This window comes from Palaemon carinicauda, chromosome 23, assembly GCF_036898095.1.
Source record: "Palaemon carinicauda isolate YSFRI2023 chromosome 23, ASM3689809v2, whole genome shotgun sequence".
NCBI classification, from domain to species: Eukaryota; Metazoa; Arthropoda; class Malacostraca; order Decapoda; family Palaemonidae; genus Palaemon; species Palaemon carinicauda.
The window spans coordinates 70,225,665-70,239,126 of NC_090747.1; positions in this window are offsets into that span (position 1 = coordinate 70,225,665).

Genomic DNA, 13,462 nt, shown 5'->3' on the forward strand with positions numbered 1-13,462 from the left:
AGCCTAGGCTAACTCCGGTTGGCTTTGCCTTGAACTGTGTTCTGGCAAATCTTTACCGGGGTGTTCCCGTTTCTTTCTCTCAACCAATGAGTCGGTTTTGAGCCTAGAACGGGACATCAGAGTAGAATGTCTGTCATTGATAACCGTCCGTCTTAGTGAAATGATTTCCCAAGTCAGGTTAGGTTGCCTATGCAGGAGGCTAGACCTCCCTAGGCCATGCCCTGGAGGCGTTATATGATAATTCCTCCTTTCCATGGCCTAGCAGACAGTCCTGTACCGGCAGGTCCTAGGCAGAAGAATTGAATTCTTCCCTTGCCTAGGGCCTCCGGCACTAGATTCTGTTCCCCGCTTAAGACTAACCCAACCTGGGGAATTGAATTCCCCCGGCCATTAAGGTTGTCTTTACTACGGATCAGAATCTCTTAGGTTAGGTAGTGCCTTCTAGGTGTTACCTCACCTACAGGACCCTTGCCCCTCCCCTGCCGTCCTTTGGTGTTGGCCTAGCCTTCACACATCCTGGCCATCATTCTATAATTAACCCTATGGGTAGTTGGTGGAATTGGCTTGAGGTTCCCTGTCTGCCGCCGGCTGAGCCGGTTGCCGGCAGGGATCCTCCTCCTTCTTTAGAGTGTTCTTCAGTCCTCCCTTGGACTGCCTTCCATGACCCTACTACCATATGGATGGGCTATGGTTGGATGGAAGACCAAATATATTCCCCCTTCCATATGAACCCTCATTCTGGATGAAGGTCTGCAAGGCTGAGCCTTTGCTTTCCCACCATACACGCTTTTTCTTTATCTTTCATCAACCCAGGGCTGACTGCCGGCAGCCATCTCGGACAACTGTCCACCGTCAGTTTGCTCTGCCACCACTTGCCATGGGGTACCATTGATCGGCGACCCAACGGCAACCGGCACACACTCTGGCCGGCCGCCGGCAACCATGTTGACTGCCGGCGGCCAGTCGTCCAAAGTCTACAGACTTTTCCGCCGGCTGCCGGCGGGTCCACCTTGATAAAGGCAGTGGAGCAACTGCCAGCGACTGCCGCCCCTTATCCTGAAGGCAGTACATACCTTCAATAGCCCAGGGCAATGCCGGCGTATGCCGGCAGGCACACAGTACTGACGGCAATGGTCTGTACTGTAGCCTATACAAAAAAAATTTCCAACCTACAAGGTGCTTCATGGGCAGCCTATTGTGAGACCACCACATCTAGAGAGCGATTCTCTCTGCTTAATTAATGGATGATATCCATTATTAAAAAATCCCTATATTGAACCTGGAAGACAGTGTTAAGATTACACTTTATATCCAAGGATATTATCTTCCCATATAATTCATCAAGAATTTTCTGTTCAATGTTGGAGGAGGTCATAGCAATGGGCTGGACAGGAGGCACATGTGGGTGTCTTTTCCTTTTTCTAGCTTACACTATCCTAAGCTAAATAAAAATTTATGAATCTGTATGCTGAAATCTGAGATTTTCACCGAATACTTATATGCTTTTCTTTCTTTACAGGAGGAGCATCCCGAGTGCGGGAACCATTTCTGCAAGGTCCGCAGTAAGAGCTTCTGCGGCCATGATATGTGCAGGACCCACGCGCACTGCGCAATTACGAAGGGATCTCTGAAGTATTGGGACCCAAAGGTATGTACCGTTTGTGACAAACTGGTAAAAGAGGCTTTTGATGATCAGAAGTCCACAAAGTCAAGGGATGCAGCAAGAGATACGCTGCGAAGATGGGTCAGAGGTTTTCAGAAGAACACCTCTGGCCCATATCTTCCTAATGAGAAGATGAGGGCTTGTCTGTTCCCTAGGGCATCTTCGGATGCAATTACTCCCCAGGCTCAACCTGAGATTCCCCTCGTCCAGATTCCGATAGAATCTGAGGTATCCGATGCCTTGAAGGACATCCAATTAGAAGACAACATGTCAGTTGTCTCCAAGGAGACGGAACGTGATCTCCTAGTGGAAGAACTGGAGCAAGAAACTGTCTTTCATCCTGAAGGCGACGCGGAGAAAACCGAAACGATTTCGGTTTCATCGGTTACGGTGGCTAGGCCTGTCCCGTCAACTTCTTCTGCCCCCAGCTAGACTTGATCACCAATACGCTGCACTCATTTTTGTCTATGTTCCAGGACATGCAAAAGCAGTCGTCCGAGAAGGAGGCTTATCTACGGACTGAAATGCACCAGCTCGTGTCTACGCGTTTAGCCCCCAAGAAGCTAAACATCAAAGATCTTCCTGCCTTTTCTGACATCAACCCTTGGAGGTATGCTGAGCACATGCCGATGTCAGGGGGGAAGATTTTCCTCTCCGAGAAACTGGGCACTGTCCCAGTAGATGATGTGGAGTTCTGGCCCAGCAAAGGGGCTTATCCGGATTGTTACGTCCGCCTGAGGACGGAACCCCCTTCCAAAGAGGAAACTGAGCCGAAAGAGGTCATCATTCTGGAACTCCCCAAGGCCCAGGCCTTGTTTACCAAAACCTTGAAGGAGAGGGCCTTCACTAATTCCAAGGTGCCGGCTCTCAGCAAGAAGCACCCTTCCTTCATTGCTGATTCTTCCCGTGCCTTCCCCTTTATGGAGAAAGGGTTTAAGGCAGCCTTGAAGGCAGTCGAGGCAGGAAAACCTTGTCCTACACTTGAGGAGTGTAGACCCTTTTCCCTTGCCCTACTATCTGACGATGCAGACTGGAAGGATGTCTATAACACCTTCTCAGTCGGGAAGCTGGAGGCTGACATTGCTGGACGTCAGTTCGGTGAAGACCTACCAAAGTTGTCGGACTTTCACCTGCGCAGGGAGCAGGAGACTAAAGAACGACTTGCCGCCTCCATGTCTCTACAAACCGGGTTAGAGATGATGGCAAATGATCCCGAGACCACAGATATGTTCATGGTCTTTGCCAAAGCTCATTTGGCAACGGTCACCAAAGACCTATATAATTTCATTAAAGCCCGCCGGGCTTGTAGAGAGTTCGTGTTCGCCTCGGCTGCAGTGAGGCACGAACCAAGGAAGCTGATAGCCTCCAGCATCTGGGGAAAAGACCTCCTCCCCAAGAGAAGTGGTCAAAGAGGTCGTGGACAAAGCCGCAACGGAGAACAGGAATCTCCTCCCCAAGTGGGGCTTGTCCTCCAAAAGAAAGTCTTCCGCTGAGGAGGGTTCCCAGCCGAAAAGGAAGACAAAACGACCCAGAGTGCCCTCTCGTCCTCAACAACAACAACAGCTCCCCGTGGCCATGGTGCCCCAGACGGTGGCACAACCACCCACCACTTTCCAGCTGGTGCCCCAACCAGTGGCGACTCAGTCGCCCGTCTTCACCCCAGCCTTTGAAAGGCAATCGACGACCTTTAGGCCGAGGTCTCGAGGTTCCTTTCGTGGAGCCTCTAGACGCCCCTTCAGAGGTAGGGGCGACAGAGGTGGACGTGGCCAAGGAGGCAAACCCTCCAACCAGCACTCCAAGTGAGATGCTGCCAGTAGGAGGGAGACTTCTCCTCTTCCGGGATCGCTGGACCTTCGATCCCTGGGCCCACAGCCTAATCAAGAACGGACTGGGATGGAGTTGGAATACAACTCCACCAAACTTCCCTCAATTCTTCCAACACTCAACCCCCATATTGGAAGAATACGTTCAGGAACTCTTAGACAAGAGAGTTGTACGGAGGGCAAAGTCCATCAAATTCCAAGGAAGGCTGTTCTGTGTTCCCAAGAAAGACTCGGAAAAGCTCAGAATCATTCTGGACCTATCACCACTCAAAAAGTTCATAGTGAACTACAAGTTCAGAATGCTAATGCTCCAACACATAAGGACCCTTTTGCCCAAACAGGCATACACAGTCTCCATAGACATGACGGATGGGCACTGGCACGTTCCAATCAACCGTCAAGTTTCCCCCTACCGAGGATTCAAGCTACAGAAAAGACAGTACGTCTTCAGAGCCATGCCCTTCGGTCTGAACATAGCCCCAAGGGTATTCACCGAGCTTGCGAACGCGGTCATTCATCAACTACGCCTAAAGGGAATTCAGGTTGTAGCCTACCTGGACAACTGGCTGGTGTGGGCAGCATCCAAAGAAGAGTGCATGCAAGCCTCCAAGGAAGTGGTCCAGTTCCTGGAAAACCTAGGATTCAAGATCAACTTGGAAAAGTCTCGACTATCTCCAGCTCAGAAGTTCCAGTGGCTGGGTGTCCACTGGAACTTACAGTCACACTGCCTTTCCATTCCATCAAAGAAGAGGAAAGAGATAGCGGGATCTGTCAAGAGACTCCTTCAATCCGCCAGGATATCAAGAAGGCAACAGGAAAGAGTGTTGGGGTCTCTCCAGTTCGCCCCAGTGACAGACCCAGTATTGAGAGCTCAATTAAAAGATGCATCAGGAGTTTGGAGAAAATATGCATCAAATGCTCGAAGAGATCTAAAAAGACCGATACCAAATCGTCTGCGATCCCTCCTCAAGCCATGGTCGGAGGCCAAGTATCTAAAGAAACCTTCCACATCAACTTTCTGGAAGCCATGGCAGTTTTTCTTTCACTGAAAAAACTGAAACTGCTGCTCAATCCACATCCGACTGGTATTAGACAGCGAGGTTGTAATGAGATGGCTAAATCGACAGGGCTCGAGATCGCCTCAAGTCAATCAAGTGATATTGGCCATCCTCCGGCTAGCGGAGAAGAAGAGATGGCACTTGTCAGCAGTTCATCTTCAAGGGTTCCACAATGTGACGGCGGACGCTCTATCCAGGTTCAACCCGATAGAGTCAGAATGGTCCCTAGATGCAAGATCATTCTCCTTCATCTTACGCAAAGTCCAAGGACTGCAAGTAGACCTCTTCGCAACGAGCGACAACTAGAAGCTAACCCGGTATGTAGCCCCGTACGAGGATCCTCTAGCGGAAGCAACGGATGCAATGTCCCTAGATTGGAACAGATGGTCCAAGATCTACCTGTTCCCTCCAACCAACCTTCTGCTGAAAGTCCTCAACAAACTGAGATCCTTTCACGGAACGGCAGCATTAGTGGCCCACAAGTGGCCCAACAGCATCTGGTTCCCCCTGATAACGGAATTACGCCTGAAGCTGATCCCGTTGCCGGATCCAGTTCTGACTCAACAAGTGCAGAAATCGACTGTCTCAGCTTCATCACAGTAAACCCGGAACCTTCATCTCATGATTTTCTCACCTTAGCAGTCAAGAAAAGGTTCAGGATTTCAAAGGACAGTATTAACTTCTTAGAAGAATACAAGTCAAAGTCAACGAGAAGACAATACGAGTCTTCCTGGAAAAAATGGGTCGCCTTTGTCAAGGTAAAGAAACCAAAGGAGATTTCTACGGATTTCTTTTTATCCTTCTTCATCCATCTTCATGAACAAGGGTTTAGCAGCCAATACGATTGCTACATGCAAATCTGCCCTAACCAGACCCGTGCTGTACGCCTTCCAGGTGGACTTCTCCAACGAAATCTTCAACAAGATTCCAAAAAGCCTGCGCTAAACTTCGGCCCGCAGCCCCTCCAAAGCCCATTTCATGGTCCTTGGATAAGGTTCTTTACTTAGCATCAACCTTGAACAACGAAGATTGCTCTCTAAAAGACTTGACTCAAAAGGTGATATTCTTATTTGCACTAGCCTCAGGAGCCAGAGTTAGCGAAATAGTGGCCCTCTCGAGGGATGATGGCCACATTCAGTTCACAGACTGCGGAGAACTGAGCCTTTTTCCGGACCCAACGTTTCTCGCCAAGAACGAACTGCACTAAGAGGTGGGGTCCCTGGAGAATCTGCCCTCTGAAGGAAGAAGCATCCCTATGCACAGTGGAATGCCTAAAGGTCTATCTTCGTAGAACTTCAGACTTTAAGGGAGGTCAGCTTTTCAGGGGAGAAACTTCAGGTTCAACATTAACCTTGAAACAACTAAGGGCGAAGATCACCCATTTTATTCACAGAGCGGATCCAGACAATGCACCCGCAGGTCATGATCCGAGAAAAGTTCCTTCGTCTCTAAATTTCTTTCAAACTATGTCGTTAGAAAGTCTTCGCGCTTACACTGGATGGAAGTCATCCAGGGTCTTCTTCAAGCACTACGCGAACCAACTACAGGAGATCAAACACTTCTGGCAGCAGGTAGTGTACTAAAACCTGCCGCTTGATCTCTGCGAAGAACATAGCACTATTTGGGACTTTTAGTGAAGGGTGTACATGATAAACCTTTATGGTGTATCATGTTGAGTGATGTGTCTAGTGCATGACACTATAGACTGTTCTAATTACACGGGTGACATTAAGCATTATAGACTGACACATGTGCCATGCATATTCGTATGCAAGTGTTCCTTGTAACAACAGAATCCAAAGCGAAATATTCCATATATCCCATAGAGTGGCTTGTGTTTCCTTTTCAGATGAAACTTATAAAATTTTTCTGTTATTACCAATTATGCTTTCACACAGATATTTTCAGCGAAAAATATGATTGATTGTAAATGTTACAACCATGATTTCTATATTCTATAGTAATAAACGATAGTAGGAATCTTTGCGTCTCATTTCGCCCCAAATATCCTAAACCATTCAATAAAGGGTGTCAGAGCGTCTTTTTATCCTCTTAATTTTGGAAAAATATTCGGAACTAATGTTATTCTGTTCCAAGCAAACATTCTTCAGATAATTTGTTATGCTTTTAAGTTCAGTCACTGGTAATGACTGATTGTACTAACCTGTTTACCTTACTGAATTAAGGTTTCCTACACGAATGTAAACCTGTCTATCTGTCTCCATGAACAAACAGATTCGGGAGGCATCAGTAACCTACACAGATCATTTCCATTCAGAGTACAAACTATGCTTTATGTATATGAGGACACTAATATACAAACTTGTTTGCTAGATTGTTCCTTGAACTCACAATCCTCGGGTTTTCTCCTCGAGTCTTCCCAGACTCTTCCCTGTAGGGGGCAGGAAGCACTGACATAGTCCATGATCAACTGAATGATTTATAACGGTAACATCAAGTGTCTCTAGGTCCAGACGACCAAGGAAAATCTATCTTGAGATGACTGGCACTATTGAAAATCCACAGATGCATTAATGCTCTGGTAAACTTCCATCAGGACGACATGGCTTGAGCCCAAAAAACGGATTTTGAGCGAAGTGAAAAATCTATTTTAGGGTGAGGTAGCCATGTCGTCCTGATGGACCCACCCTCTTTTTGACAAAGGATAATGAATCCCTCCCTAATATACTGTATCTGTAGCACCTATATAACGCTACAAAGAATGACTAGATGGCGCCACGCAGAGACGGGCTGGTGCCCAATTACAGTACAGTAGGAGTGTTGCCTTAATAACGGCTCTCCTATAAGTCTTGCCACTTTCCCCTCTCGAAGCGTAAACGCTATTAGGGGTGTAGATAGCTATGTGACGTGTCAAGAATACGTCCTCTGATATTATGCGATATCCCTTTTAGAAATATAAGGGATACTCGCTCCAGGAGTTAGAATTCTGGATACCTTTAGTAAAATTCTCTGGGATATATCACTGTAGTCAAATATAACCTAGGAAGCTACTAAGAAGGAACTACCATCAGGACGACATGGCTACCTCACCCAAAAATAGATTTTTCGCTTCGCTCAAAATCCGTTATATATATATATATATATATATATATATATATATATATATATATATATATATATATATATATATATATATATACTGTATATATATATATATATATATATATATATATATATATATATATAATATATATATATATATATATATATATATATATATATATATATATATATATATATATATATATATATATATAATGTGTGTATCTACATACAGTATCTACATATTGTGTAGCAACTGTTTACCTTTGGAGAGAGAGAGAGAGAGAGAGAGAGAGAGAGAGAGAGAGAGAGAGAGAGAATTTATAATCGCTAAAATGTGTTAAAAATCATTTGTATTGATAACTACCTTGATTTTTTTAAGAGTGTATCTAAATTTCGGTCAAACATCAACCCTTTCACGGAGGCTCTTACGTCAGCCTTTGGCCTAATCTTAGACTTATAATCTTGAAGTTGATAAGGAAGCCATTTGCCATGACGCACATAGTCTGACAATGCGAACTAGATCATTTCTAATATATCTAGTGCTATTAAGTGATGATACAAGACATAATTTCAGAAATATCATTCCGTAACTTCGCTTTAAACCTTGGATATATATGTATATATATATATATATATATATATATATATATATATATATATATATATATATATATATAAATGTGTGTGTGTGTATGTGTGCGTTGTGTATATGTCTGTGTAGTTAACTACTTCTGAGACCAAGTTCAATCCCTGACTTTTCCAACGAGTTCACCCAGAATCTGCTGGGATGAAAGCTAAAAGACGACTGATCAAGGCAAGGTCGCTCATGAACGACAGATGCAAGGTACAGTGACAGTGCCCTAGCAGGACAATGCCCTAAAGACTGACCATATATACACATGATCACCACCCAAGTCCCCTCTCCCCCCCAAGCTAGGACTAGGGTGACCCAATCATTGGCTGCTGTTGACTCAGCAAGTAGATCTCTAGGCTCTCCCAACCACCAATTCTTAGCTCACAAGGATGGTATGGTTGCAGACGCTACAAGGAACTATAGTGTTTGAGTAGGTCTTGAACCCCAGTTTAAGGTTTAAAGGTTGATCATGGATGGCAGAGGCAAGGGACAGTATCAATGTCCCAGCAAAACAATACTCTAGAGATTGACTTTATATACACCAAAGCTAGGACCAAGGAGGACCAAGCCATGGCCGATCATGGCTCAGTATTCAACAGGTAGACCAGTAGGCTTCCCCAAACACCCCATCCTTAGCTGTAAAAGATGGTAAGGTTGCAAAGACTACAAGAAACTATCGAGCTTGAGTGGATCCCAAACCCTATTTCAGCCAATCGCCAGGCAGGGATGTTTCTAATAGGCTATCGCTACCATATTCAAGGTTTTCTCCATATCCTACCTCTCAACAACTTACAGTTGTTCACACTACATCAAGCTATTGTCCTTCATTCCTTCCACAGGTTCAAACCATATCTAAATACTATTTGTTTACTACTTCTACATATTTTAACATTTTACATAATTTTAGTTCTTTCTATGCTACTCATACTACGCTACAGACAATCTCAGCATAAGCACTCTGTAAAATATGTTGTTTACTGTATATCACTGCTAATGTAATTACTCGATGGAGCACTGTATGTGTATCAGACGCACACTACCAATCTTTGCCTGACAACCTTTTGGTGAGACATTTTTTTTATTCATTCACTGTGTAGCCCTTTATGGCAATCAGCCTTATTTGATAAACTGCTAAACAGATAAAATTCCCTTATATTATTACCATCCTGTATGGCGCAGTGGTCTGGACTGACCTACGAAACAATAAGCATATTTGCCAGAACATCACCTAAGGCTACTCCAAAAACAGTAAAGGGAGCCCACCTGAGGTGTAGAACTCCAGAAGGATATAGGTCAAGATTCAAGGAAACTACAGAAGTAATTGGAAGAGCCATCATGTTAAAAAGGAGGAACATAGCACCCAGACAAACACATGGCAAACTTATTGTCATGAGAACTTCAGGTATGTCATGACAACAGGCATCTTCAGAGAATGGAGAAGATTGACTGAAGCTCAGAGGGATACCTTGGTGTGAGGCAATGCTGAACATAAGATTAAACTGCGAAGAAAATTTAAGAAGTTCCACTGATATCCGGTTTTCCACAGACCAATGGACATCTCTCATAATAAATGACACATTCGAGGCAGATATATTAGCAAAGGAATACATTTACTTGTGTCAATAAGATGCAATAGACCTTGAGTTTATTTGTCCTACTTGTGAAATTTTTTTAAGTGGGCATATATTACTACATAAATTAGTGAATGGTCTGCAACTCGACATAATGCCAGTTTATAACAAGATGTTTTGCAGAACTTTGTAAAATAGGATATGATCTGCAACCTTATGGTGAAGTACCAATCCTTCAATGAGACAATGCATGAATGTGTGGTAAGCATGCTTTCATCCCATAGGTGAGAGAAGCAAAATGTTTTCAATAAGGTAAGAAAACTGATGATACAGAGGCTAGTGGGTCTATACCAATACCACAGCTCGATGGTGTGGCAGCAGTGAAAACCACATACAAGTAACAGAATAATGAAGATTTTATGAAAAGCATAAGGCCCAAGCAAAGGAGTTATTTTTGTGATCTTATGCACCTTAATGGCCGACAGAATTGTCTAGATGGTAATGCTGAGTGTCATCATTGTGGGAAAATTGGTAATTTTTTCAGCTGTTGCAAAGGTTAAATCAGCAGAGAAAATATTAAATTAAATTGTGCATATGGCAAAAGGGCACCTAATACAATGATAGGATACGTCAAAGCTACTGGTAAACGCCTTGTGAAACATCTGCAACCCGCTGTACCTGATGTGGTAAAAGGCTGGGAGGTGATGCTTCATATTGGAGCTGCATTATATGGGCAGCCAGTGTTAGAAGTTCATATGTTGTGTAGTAGTTGGAATAAACCCAGTGCATTGGAAGCTGTTGCTAGACACCGGGGCTGAAGTATATATTACAGAGTCATGTAAGGCCTCATTGATGTAAACAAGTTTTGTAAGTCAGTATGTTATTACAGCATGCAGCAGGGTGATTGATGAAAGTGTTCAGGAGTTGTCAGGCCACTGTCAAGTGTTGATGGCAAGTTAACAGATGAGACTATGTATTTTATTGAGGACACACAGAAATGTTCCAATCATTGAGTGAGTGAAAGGCTTTAGAGCTGGTTGATCCTAATTCTCCTAATCATGCGGTTAATAATGTTTGTCAGATTTAATGTTTTGAATGAGTTGTTGAGAGTAGGTGGTCTCAGAAAATACCATATCACCCCGCTGAAGATATTATGTTCTTACCTGAGTAATGATTGTTGGAACACTTTTCTAACATTACCTTTAATAAAAATAGGAGGCCTTTCCCAATAATGAATGGTAAACCTCATTATATTCATTTGTTGCCCGATGATCTTCCTCATGCTTGTCATGCACCCATCATTACCTCCAAATATTGAGAAGACGAGGTTAAAAAACAAATTGATGAAGATGTTTTTGGCAGGTATTCTGCAGCTGATACCTATGGGAGAGGTGAAAGATTGGTTTTCCTGCACGGTAGTGATTGGTAAGAGGATGTCACCCCCAGGAGAACAGTAGACTTTCAGCAGTTAATTGCATTGTGTAAGAAAGAAACACATCGTACTTTTTCCCCATTTAGCTTACAAACAGAATAGGGTAATTTCAAATTCTGATAAATTCCAGTTTTGTCAAAGATGTTGATTCTGTTTACCATAATCTAGGTTTGGATAGTTATGTGCTATCAAAGGAAAGAACTGCTGCTGTTAAAAAAAAAAATCCTATGCCTGAGCACCCCAACATGTGGTATATTTGTTCATGGTTTGGACCAGTAAACCAGTTGCACCATTTGTAGCTACAGCACCATTCATGGCCCCTTTTAGAGAATTGTGATAAAAGGGAACGAATAAAAAGGTATCCAGGAATGGTAATCTATGGATAAAATTTTAACAAAGTAAAACTATATAAATTAGTATCCGATGGATTGGCATAATATGACAAATCCCATCCAACTCTGATGTTAACTGATTGAAATAAAGAAGGAATAGGTTTTGTAATTTTACAGCATTATTGTTTTAGTGTATCACTAATGTGCCATTTTATTGTAAGGGTGGCTGGAAATTAACATCATGTGTCAGTAGGCATCTCTCTAATGAGGAAATGAGTTATGAGGCAGCATCTGGTGCTTGAAAAGGCACATCTCTGTTTCCTGGGGTGCCCAAATCTATTGCATGCGACAGGCCACCATCATGTAATTAGACAACGTAGATATATATAATATCATAGATGGTGAAGGTGTGGTGATTGTGTCATTACAAGGCATAAAGAATGACGTCATTGTTCTGACAATCAGGTTATTGAGAGGCATGCAAGTGAGGACACGTATTACCCACTATTGCTGAAAAAAGAGGTTCGAGAAGATGACTGCCCTAGAAATGCCACGTCGGTGGGTTGGTACCACATTCAGTTGATGAAGGAAACATTTGATTGGTGGTGCTGACAGACTTAAGAAGTAAAGTGGGTAGCAATTTGCACTCAGGCCACAAAGGTGTAGATTATATGTTATGTAGGGAATGGCCGTCTGTGTTGGCCTGGGATGGATGGAGACATAAAGTTTCAAAGAAATAAATGTGAAACATGCTATGTCCACATACTCTTCCCCCAAACAAGAACCTTTTTTTTTTCTCAGAGCCAGCAGAATACCATCTTCACAAGACTGTAGCTGACTTTTTTTCGCTTAGATAATAGATTTGATGTGGTCTCTGCTAACAGATTGACTGGCTTGCTGAAAATGTCACACTTTGCCAGTGGTGTGTCATCGAAACTTAGCCATATGGTGAGAAGAATATTTGGCCAGTGGGGCACTCCAGAGGAAATATTAAAAGAATGGGGGTATCATTACAGTGATCACCGAGATGGCAGATTTTTCTATAGTCAAATTTTTTTAATGGGGCGCATTTGCACTGACTCGTAGCGGTGCCCTTTTAGCTCGGAAAAGTTTCCTGATCGCTGATTGGTTAGAATTATCTTGTCCAACCAATCAGCGATAAGGAAACTTTTCCGAGCTAAAAGGACACCTTGCGAGTCTGTACAAATCTGCCTCGCTAAAAGAAAATGATTATAGAAGGTGAGATGGTGAAACTTCTATCTCATCAGTGCATTTGCGTAATCTTTTGTAATGGTATTGCTTGGAAGATATGTTGTTGATTGTATGTCACTGCTTATGCAATTGCTCGATGGAGTATGTGTATCAGCTGTACACTACCAATGTTGCACTTCATTCGCCGTGAACCACTTGTGGCGATTAGTCTTATTCATAAAACCATCTTACAAACTAAAACCCCATATATCAGTACCTTCCTACACACTATGCATTTCGTCTTAGAGGGTATGGTACCCTTAAGCTAGATTAAACTAAGACCAACCACTATGGGTCGGTAACATTCCGTTCTTGGCTAATAATTTCCATAGGAGTTAGACAGCAACCGTCTAGTCAAGCCTAGCTGTGATCCAACACAAATCGACAAGTTCTTCGGTCCACAATTTTTTACCCCAGGTTATCCTTATGATAAAAAAAATAATGGATAATATAGGGTTACAATTCTTGTACGAGATTCTTTCACTAGCCCGTCCTCATGCAAACCAGGGTTTGACCAGCATAACTGCTAAATGCATGCATGCGTACGCGCATACAAATACTGTACAGTGCAGCCTACACCGTGGCAGGACAAACTGTGGCTTAATATTGTTACCCGGAAATATTGTATGTAT